Genomic DNA, 8,710 nt, shown 5'->3' with positions numbered 1-8,710 from the left:
GTGCGATGGTTATTGAGTTGTGATCTGGTACCGTTAGTGCGATGGTTATGGATTTGTGATCTCGTACCGTTAGTGCGATGGTTATGGATTTGTGATCTCGTACCGTTAGTGCGATGTAACGAATCAATAACCTTTGACTTATGAAGAGGGAGGTAACCATTAACAGAAAGACGATATCCCCTCCGAGTTGGGACACTTTATGTCGCCATTCCACAGAGGTATTGCCTATACACGTGTACATAACTGTCATTTTGACATCTCATTAATGAGTGACCTAGACCTTGGCAACATGACCTTGATTCAAGATCAGGGCATGCATGGAGCTAATTGACATTTAATTAAGAATTTGAAGTCACTCGCAGAAAGAAGTTATTTTCCTGACACAAACATGTCATTCTGTTAATTGAACAGATTATTCTGATGGCATGACCTTGACATGATTTTCTTCCTTAACCTTGACTTGATATTATTTCTTAACTTTGACATGATTTTATTCCTTGACCTTGACTCTTTGATGTGTACAACATGTTTTTGATCTATTCTCAGAACATGGAGTGTATTGTACAATCTGCCGTTCAATTTTCATGTATAGAATGCATGCAGATACAAGAAAATATTTACATTTCGAATATATCTGTGTTGGATATCTATTACCAATTGAAATGATAGCCATTTCCGGGTTAGAATAGGTCCTCAGCACCCCCTGCTTGTCGTAAGAGGCGACTAAATGGGGCGGTTCTTCGAATGAGACCGCTAATTCGAGGTCCCGTGTCACAGCAGGTGTGGCACGATAAAGATATCTCTCCCTGCTTAAAGGCCGTAAGCGCCGAGCATAGGCCTTAATTTTGCAGCCCTTCACCGGCAATGGTGACGTCTCCAAGTGAGTGAAATATTCCCGAGAGGGACGTTAAACAAAATACAATCAATCTAACATGAATGTGAACTACGTTCGTATGAATCTTGATAAATGTAATACGACTATTTTTATGGTTGGGAATTACGACAGAAATGAACGTAAGATATAAATATAAGAAGAAATTTAATCGGAGATGTATAAGTTATGAATATCCCCGGTTTCATTTCTGAAAAAATTCACGAGGGTATGATCAGAACAGCAACACTTTTACGCCAGCATACTTTTCACGAAACACTAACACACTTCATGATGTACATGGATGATGGTGTATTTCAGTGTCGCAGTTCGTGCACTCCAGTCGTTTCAAAAATTAAACCGCAATCAAAACATAGCTAGGCTTTTTCCGTCAAGTTGCTTTACTGGACGAAAAAGCCGAGCGATGTTCCGATTGAGAATTGCAGAGCTCTGTCGATTTACGGACCAACTCAACTGGTTTGTGAAAATGTGTTAGCAGAAACCGTCCAAGCTTCGGAACCATACATAAACACACTTCTGACACATGAGGAGTATACACGCCCTCTAGTAGCTGTTGGTTAGGATTGGTAGCAGCTCTCTAAACTGTTTCCAGGCAGCCTTGCAACGTGTAGCTGCTGCGAGTTCACAGCCTCCACCTGATGACAGCATGTCACCCAGGTAGCAAAAGTCTGTCACTACTTCAAGCGTGCTGTCACCAATACCAATTGTAACTCACGATGCGTTGATAGAAATACAACAACAGCGTAAATCCTTGTTTAAAAGTTCGTGTTTATATTTCATTCAAATAGTATAAATTGAAATGCCCTGTAACAAACAGAAAGCCGCATATCAAAATGACATGAAAATGTACATCACGTCAAATACATATATACATTTTATACATGTTATATATACATATATTGTGTCATTTGAAACTTAACATAAAGTTATATCAAATGATATTCAAGCACTTTAATCACAATTTTATAAAAGTGATCCACCGAACTTATTTATATTTAATAAGTGAGAAAAATAAGATTAAAAACAAAATATTTATATTATTGCTTTAGTTGACTTTTATATTGCTTAAACAGTCTAAATAGTATAACTTACCAAAGTTATGGACTTTAGGCTTGATATTTATCAAAAGTAAAGCTGCAAACTATATTTCAAAGCTTCTTTGGTGCAACTGCAATAAAAGTTAAACATGCACTTTGTTAGATATTAGCAATATAATTAAGAGCGCCAACTGCGATGCTATTGCTTCCATAAAAACAAAGAAAAACCAGACATACCACGATGGCGAAATAACTCCAACTATAACTAAAACTCAAACGTCTGAACAATTCAAACCCACTGGACAATATGAAAAAATCCAACCCTGGTCTAAAGTCACATGACTATAAGAGGCGCCAAATGCTCCCCAAACTTTTGGCGGGAAAATACTAATTACATCAAATTGGAAATTAAATAAAATCAAAGCTGCTTGCCATTGTTTTGGCATAAGTTTCTAGTAGAACTTTATTATACAATCTTATCAATTGCAAATTCAATTCTTTTTAATCATAAAACTTAAAAAAGTTATTTACAAAATTTTCACACGGCTACACAATCTCCGTCATTGGTCTGCCATCTATTGGTCTTGCCGCACCAGCGCAGCGCAAACACTTGTAGTGAGGATCTGCTTTGAGAGGGCCCTCTATGCCACTGCACTTTTTGTGCACCCATTCTGAACTGTGCGCAGAGGATTTAGTTGCTGCCTGTTCCACTCAGACATACAGAACAGGGGTGTTTGCCTGTTTTCCTCAATAAGTCGAAGTTGGTACCAGCGATCATGACCTTGGTCTTACCCATGTTCACTCTGAGACCCTTCTCATCCATGCTACTCTTCCATCTGTCCAGACCTACCTTGAGTGATTCAAGCGAGGTGTCAATTATTGCCAGGTCGTCAGCATATAAGAGCTCCCACGGGCAGCCGGTGCGAAATTCTAGTGATAGAGCCTCGAGGACAATGATAAATAGAAGGGGACTTAAGACCGATCCTTGATGGACGCCCACTCCAACTTCAAATTCTTCGCTGTAGCTGTTACCGACTCGTGCCCTACTGCGTACATTGGTGTACATAGATGTCACAACTTGAACCAGCCATCAATATATGTTGTAAAACAGATTCCTACACGACTGAAGAATATCTAGGCCTTTCATTCGATACAAATAAATCGTCTGCATCCCGAGGTCGATACACATGTAAACATGTTGATGCATAAAGAAGTTTTCTTGGACTGTGTATTCAAAGCAGTTGATATAGTCCGTCAACATCAAACTAAATACCCGAAATATTTTTAAATGGGTCTAGAATATCCCTAATATCTCAATCGGCAATCCTCGGGCCGCGTGATTCCGCTACGCTCCCAAACTTCCACCAGAGTTCGTTTGCTCAGTTCTAAACCAAACTCTTCCACTTAGGCATTATGGGATAGCGATTTCTTAGGCCGCGTATACTGTGACGTTACTGTAGAATGACGAAAAAACATAACGTCAAACGTAAACAACTTTCAAAACAAGAACGTAAACATCAAGTTCATTACTTTACACAATAATTTGAACAGAGTCTCCCTACTTTATAATGATCTTTTGATCATTTTATGTTTAAAATAAAATCCATACTTTTATATTAATGCTCTTAATATTGATATCTTCAAACTTTTAACTGCGAACTACTTCTTTAGTGTAATTTGTCTGCGTGATAATCGCTGACTCACAATATACAAATCTGTATATTGTGGTGCGTCACATAGGAGAGGTCTATTCGTAGGTGACGTAATGAGGCCTCGACGGGGAGTTTGCTACGCTCCATATGAGTGCGCGAGACATCCGAGTAGTTCCGAGTGCCTAATATCTCGCCCTTTTCGTCAGCAAAAAGTTCGTTTCGGAAACTCATGACGTCACAGTGACCTAATTCATAGCTATATGGAATATTTAGTTTAAACTTTATATCATAAGACAGTGACATGCACACAGGATTCGGAAACAAGTTGTAACAACTTATATTAATCCGTTTCCTTGAATTAATTTGCATTTGCCCTTGTTGCATGACAAAGATGAAAAATGAAAGAAATTTTTTTAACAATAAATAAACATTTGAAGAGATGTTATAACATGAGTTCATAAACTACATACATGTACATGTATATATATTAACAATATAAGTATACAGATGCACAACATACATGTATGTACAGGGATATTTCTGAGTCTAGGATAGAAATAAAGTTCTTGTTTTCGTGTATGTTTCAGGATAACCTTCTTAGTCTTGAAATGTTGTAAGGGTTTGGCAGGTACTGTGTGCCATTAACCTGTATGTATGTATGCAATTCAGTATCGCATATAACATGAGTAATATAATATAGCACTCTACTTTTATTGCGCAATTCAAAACATTCGAGTAAAAATTCACATTAACCATCTAGCATGAACTGCATTGGCGGGGTTGCAACCCCCGATTTCGTCAGAAAATTTTGCTAAAAGGGTAAAAATAATGCATTTTGAGGATGGACCCCCCCCCCCTTTTTTTTAAACCAAAATTAATGGTACTCCCCCCTTCAAAAAATTCTGGATCCGCCCCTCGACTTTTTGAAAATGATACACATCTGTATCTAGCCTAATATTTCAGACTGTCAATCCCAAATGTTATATAAATATGTTGAATAGCTTTAAACATTTGCTTAAATTTCACAAAAAGAAGGGGAGGGGGTCACAACACCCGCTTTATAAATTTATTTAGTCGCTTATTTGCAAGAAATGAGCTAAATATGTATATTGACGACTGCCCTATTTCGGTGACTAACCAGAATCGGTGACCTTTTGTTTACGTATGCGCGTTGTCGTTTCCGGGTGTAGATTGCGTCATCAATTTCGCCGTAGTGTTTGCAAACATATATAGAGTACGTCTTCAGATTCCCCCCGAAAATGAACTACTAGAAGGAGAGTACGCAAAAAATCAACACGAGCACCCCCAAAATAAGCCCATTTACTTATTACATTTTCAAGCAAACCTTCAAATTCATATAAGTATACCAAAAGTCTAGAATTCTACACTATGTTATTTTATTCATTGACGTTTAGTTGCACATTCCTCCTGTATATATACGTTTTAACAGTTACAAACTTTTGGCAAACCTATATCAACAATGGTCACCGAAATAGGCGACGTCACCGTTTTAGGACCACAAAGTGACGTGTTTTTTGTTACGAAAATATATTCAATTAACGTACCAATGAATTTGGAATTTTTGGATGAAAGTAAAGGAATTTAATTACTTTAAAGGTAGGTGTGTAAATTATTTATTTAATCCAAGTGATTAATGAAAAATCGCGGTTTATCACTAAGGTCACCGAAACTGGTCAGTCGACGATATATTATTAAATCCGCCGGTCAAACCGCTAGGTGATCAAGATTAAAACGTTGTCGCACTCCCGATTTCTGTTCTGGAAAGTTGCACCCCCTGCCACCATGCTGATTTGATCGTTGATCTCGGTAAGTTTTTGCCAATCCGTATAGGAGACTATCGATGAGTGCTGTAAATTCAATATAGAATTAAGTCTATATGTTTTTATGGTATATATACATAGCTTTTTCTTTCTTCTTAAAACATGGCGGGTCAAAAGTTGTATGTTTGCTCTATCACTTCACCCCCCCCCCCTTTTTAAACTAGGTTTTGAATTCCTCATGGATGGTAAATTATAAAAAGAAAACGCAAAATAAAGTTTACAGTGCTTGTAATATTTGACTAGTGTGTTAAACTTGACCCTTTTGCACTTAAAGTCTGTTTTTGATTTACATGTATTCACGCGTATCACGTTATCTCCACTTTGTTTGGCTATTCGGTTTCAACATGACATAAGCAGCAAAAATCAATCGTTGCATTGAATAAATGATATGCATTCATGAGTTGATTTTTAAGAATATAATCACAGGCACCTGAATTGCTCAATAAAGCCAAAGATCGAAAAATCCAACCCCCTCTAGACTAAATAATTCAGGTGCCTGTGATATAATTAATAAAGATTGACTTATAATGAACTATTAGCACATAAGATACCCCCCAAATCATCATACTGAATTTAAAGTTTAAAAAGAAAAATGAACTTGTACTGCCAGTTTGTTCTGGTGTCATTACAATATTAGAATTAGTTCAATTGAAAGTAATCAAAAGCTTTGAATCTATGATTTTTGCCATAATTTCAATATTTCACCAAATAGTATAGACATGTATATATGACAATGTACGTTGTCCTTTCGAACCCATCCTAGGAGGGGATTTCGTGTCTTTCAGGCGGCGGTCGCGGTAGGCGTTAACACGTTTAAAATCCCTCACTGCTATGGCCCTGAGCGGATTATAGATCTAAAATTGTGGTACTTCACTTACAGTTGGCTAAGTCTCATATTGAGTGATCAAATATTCTAAAGTAAAAAGAAAAAAAAACCCACACACACAAATAAAAAAACCACACGTCAATATTGCATCATGTTACGTGTATCGGTTTCACCGTTTGTTATGTATAATAAATGTAATAAATTAATAATACATGTTTTATATGTTTGCAGTGAAACTTGTTCACCCTTGACGTTTTATTTGAGAAGTAGATTTTTTTCCCTGGATTGAGTACATTACATTAGTATGCACTGCACGGGTCATTTACGTTAAATACTAAAATATTAATTATATTGCTATATGCAATGAATACCATAATGTAGTATCTACTATAATGTTTGGGAGATTTATTTGGTATGCCAATGAGCTTAAACAATTGTTATTTCTCATTTTTAATAGCTAAATTCTCCGGCACGTTACCCGTGGTGAATTTCTATGTGGGTTGGATGAAGTAAACTAGATATCAAACGTGTTTGTAATTAACATCGTTAAACACGTAGGCTACCGGTTACTCCTCCGTTTTTAATAAAATATCCTGGATCCGCCCATTTTTCTTGTAAGGCAAAACCTCACAGTAATAATGCAGAATTATCCAGTGATTTTTCTACATTCTTTACAAGGGTCCTGTGGCTTTCCAATTGGGAAAAATTATTGACATTTCATTCAAATTGGGAGAAATCAATTTTATCGCAAATAAGTTTCAAAATCATATCAAACATTATATTATTTTTATTTTACACATCTAATTTTCTTTAACCTTCTAAAATTTTCAACTATTCTATATCCAAATTATCATTCCCATAACTCTTTGTTAAGTCTTATGTATATAATTCACATCGAATGTTAATTTTTATTTTCAAATACGTTTTCCTTGCATAATTTTATTATTGGGGAAAAATGCAAGCAAAATTGGGGGGAAATGACAATTTTTAGGAGGGGAAAGGGCCGAAATTCGGACCCAAAATGGGCCTTAAAAAAATCACTGTTATCAAACGTCTGATTTTCAACAAAAGTTGATGCGATTGTTTTCTGCTGATGTTTTTATTTTTACTCAAGAATTGAAGTTTTGAAAAATATGTATTTCATATCCATAAGACTTCACCTGAATTTTTACATTGTAAAGGTAAATTTTATTGTAGCTGTTTCCATCGTTTTTAAAATGTGAATTCAAAAAAAAAAAAAAAAGAAAGACAGAAAAGTGATGGTCCCCTACCTCTTCGTACCCACGTGCTTGTCAGGACATTTTTTTGATAACTTTTATTATTCAAAGAATTAATTACCTCGTCAAAATACAATGTACAATGCAAATTTAATTCAGTTGGTACAGTGTATAGATAGAGAGAGAAAAAAAAACTTGCCATTTTCAAACCTTATGGATTTTTAGTCAGATTTATAGGAAATAACCACCTAACATACTTATATACACGTAATCTTTAGTATTACATACTTAATCCGTTTCATTATGTTCCCTGAAAGGACAGGCTCCGTCTTAGTTTACACTATAAGAAAATAATTTGATTTGGCGGAAACCAAATCTATACACATAAAACTCTTGAACAAAAAGACAAGAAGAATAGATTGTTTATCTTTCCAGACTTTAATCAATACTCGGACTATATAGCTCGTCATGATAACGATTTTCGTGTTAAGATATCGCTGGAGATTGAGAACTGAGTGAATGGGTGTATTGTTTCACTAATTAGGTCGTACAGGCATGTCCACGCTGTGGAGCAGCAGCTGGGTTTATGCTCCTTCGTTAGGCATCGCTTATTTCGTCCTTATGAAGAACAGAATGTAAAGCACACAATCAAACTCTGAAAATTAACACTCAAGTTCCCATTATCACCGGTCGCTGCTGATCAGCGGTAGGACATTCGCTTCGTGATTGGGAGGTCCTGAGTTCGAGTCCTGCTTTTGTCATGACCGCGTCTAACTTAAGTTCAGCATTTAGGTCTTTCGGATAGGCGTTGGCAATTTAAGAAGACCTCACTGCGACGGCCCTGTTCAATATGCAAATCCCTAGATGTTAATTTGTTTTTTAATTTCATAACTTTTTTAATAGAAAAACTTGGGCAAGTCTACGGCCATGGGAACAAAGCATAGGTCTAAATTTATGGTACTTCTGACACATCTGTCCGATGTCATCTCGGTAAAAGTGAAAAATCCTTGAAGTGACGTAAAACATTAAAACATATTTCTCTGGATCTGCACCCCATCCCTCATCAACTCGTTAGATCTGGATCTGCACCCCCATCCCTCATCAACTCGTTAGATCTGGATCTGCACCCCCATCCCTCATCAACTCGTTAGATCTGGATCTGCACCCCCATCCCTCATCAACTCGTTAGATCTGGATCTGCACCCCCATCCCTCATCAACTCATTAGATCTGGATCTACACCCCC

The sequence above is a fragment of the Ostrea edulis genome, chromosome 1 (assembly GCF_947568905.1).
Source record: "Ostrea edulis chromosome 1, xbOstEdul1.1, whole genome shotgun sequence".
Lineage (NCBI taxonomy): Eukaryota > Metazoa > Mollusca > Bivalvia > Ostreida > Ostreidae > Ostrea > Ostrea edulis.
The sequence above is the reverse complement of the archived record's forward strand: the minus strand, read 5'-3'. Positions refer to the sequence as shown.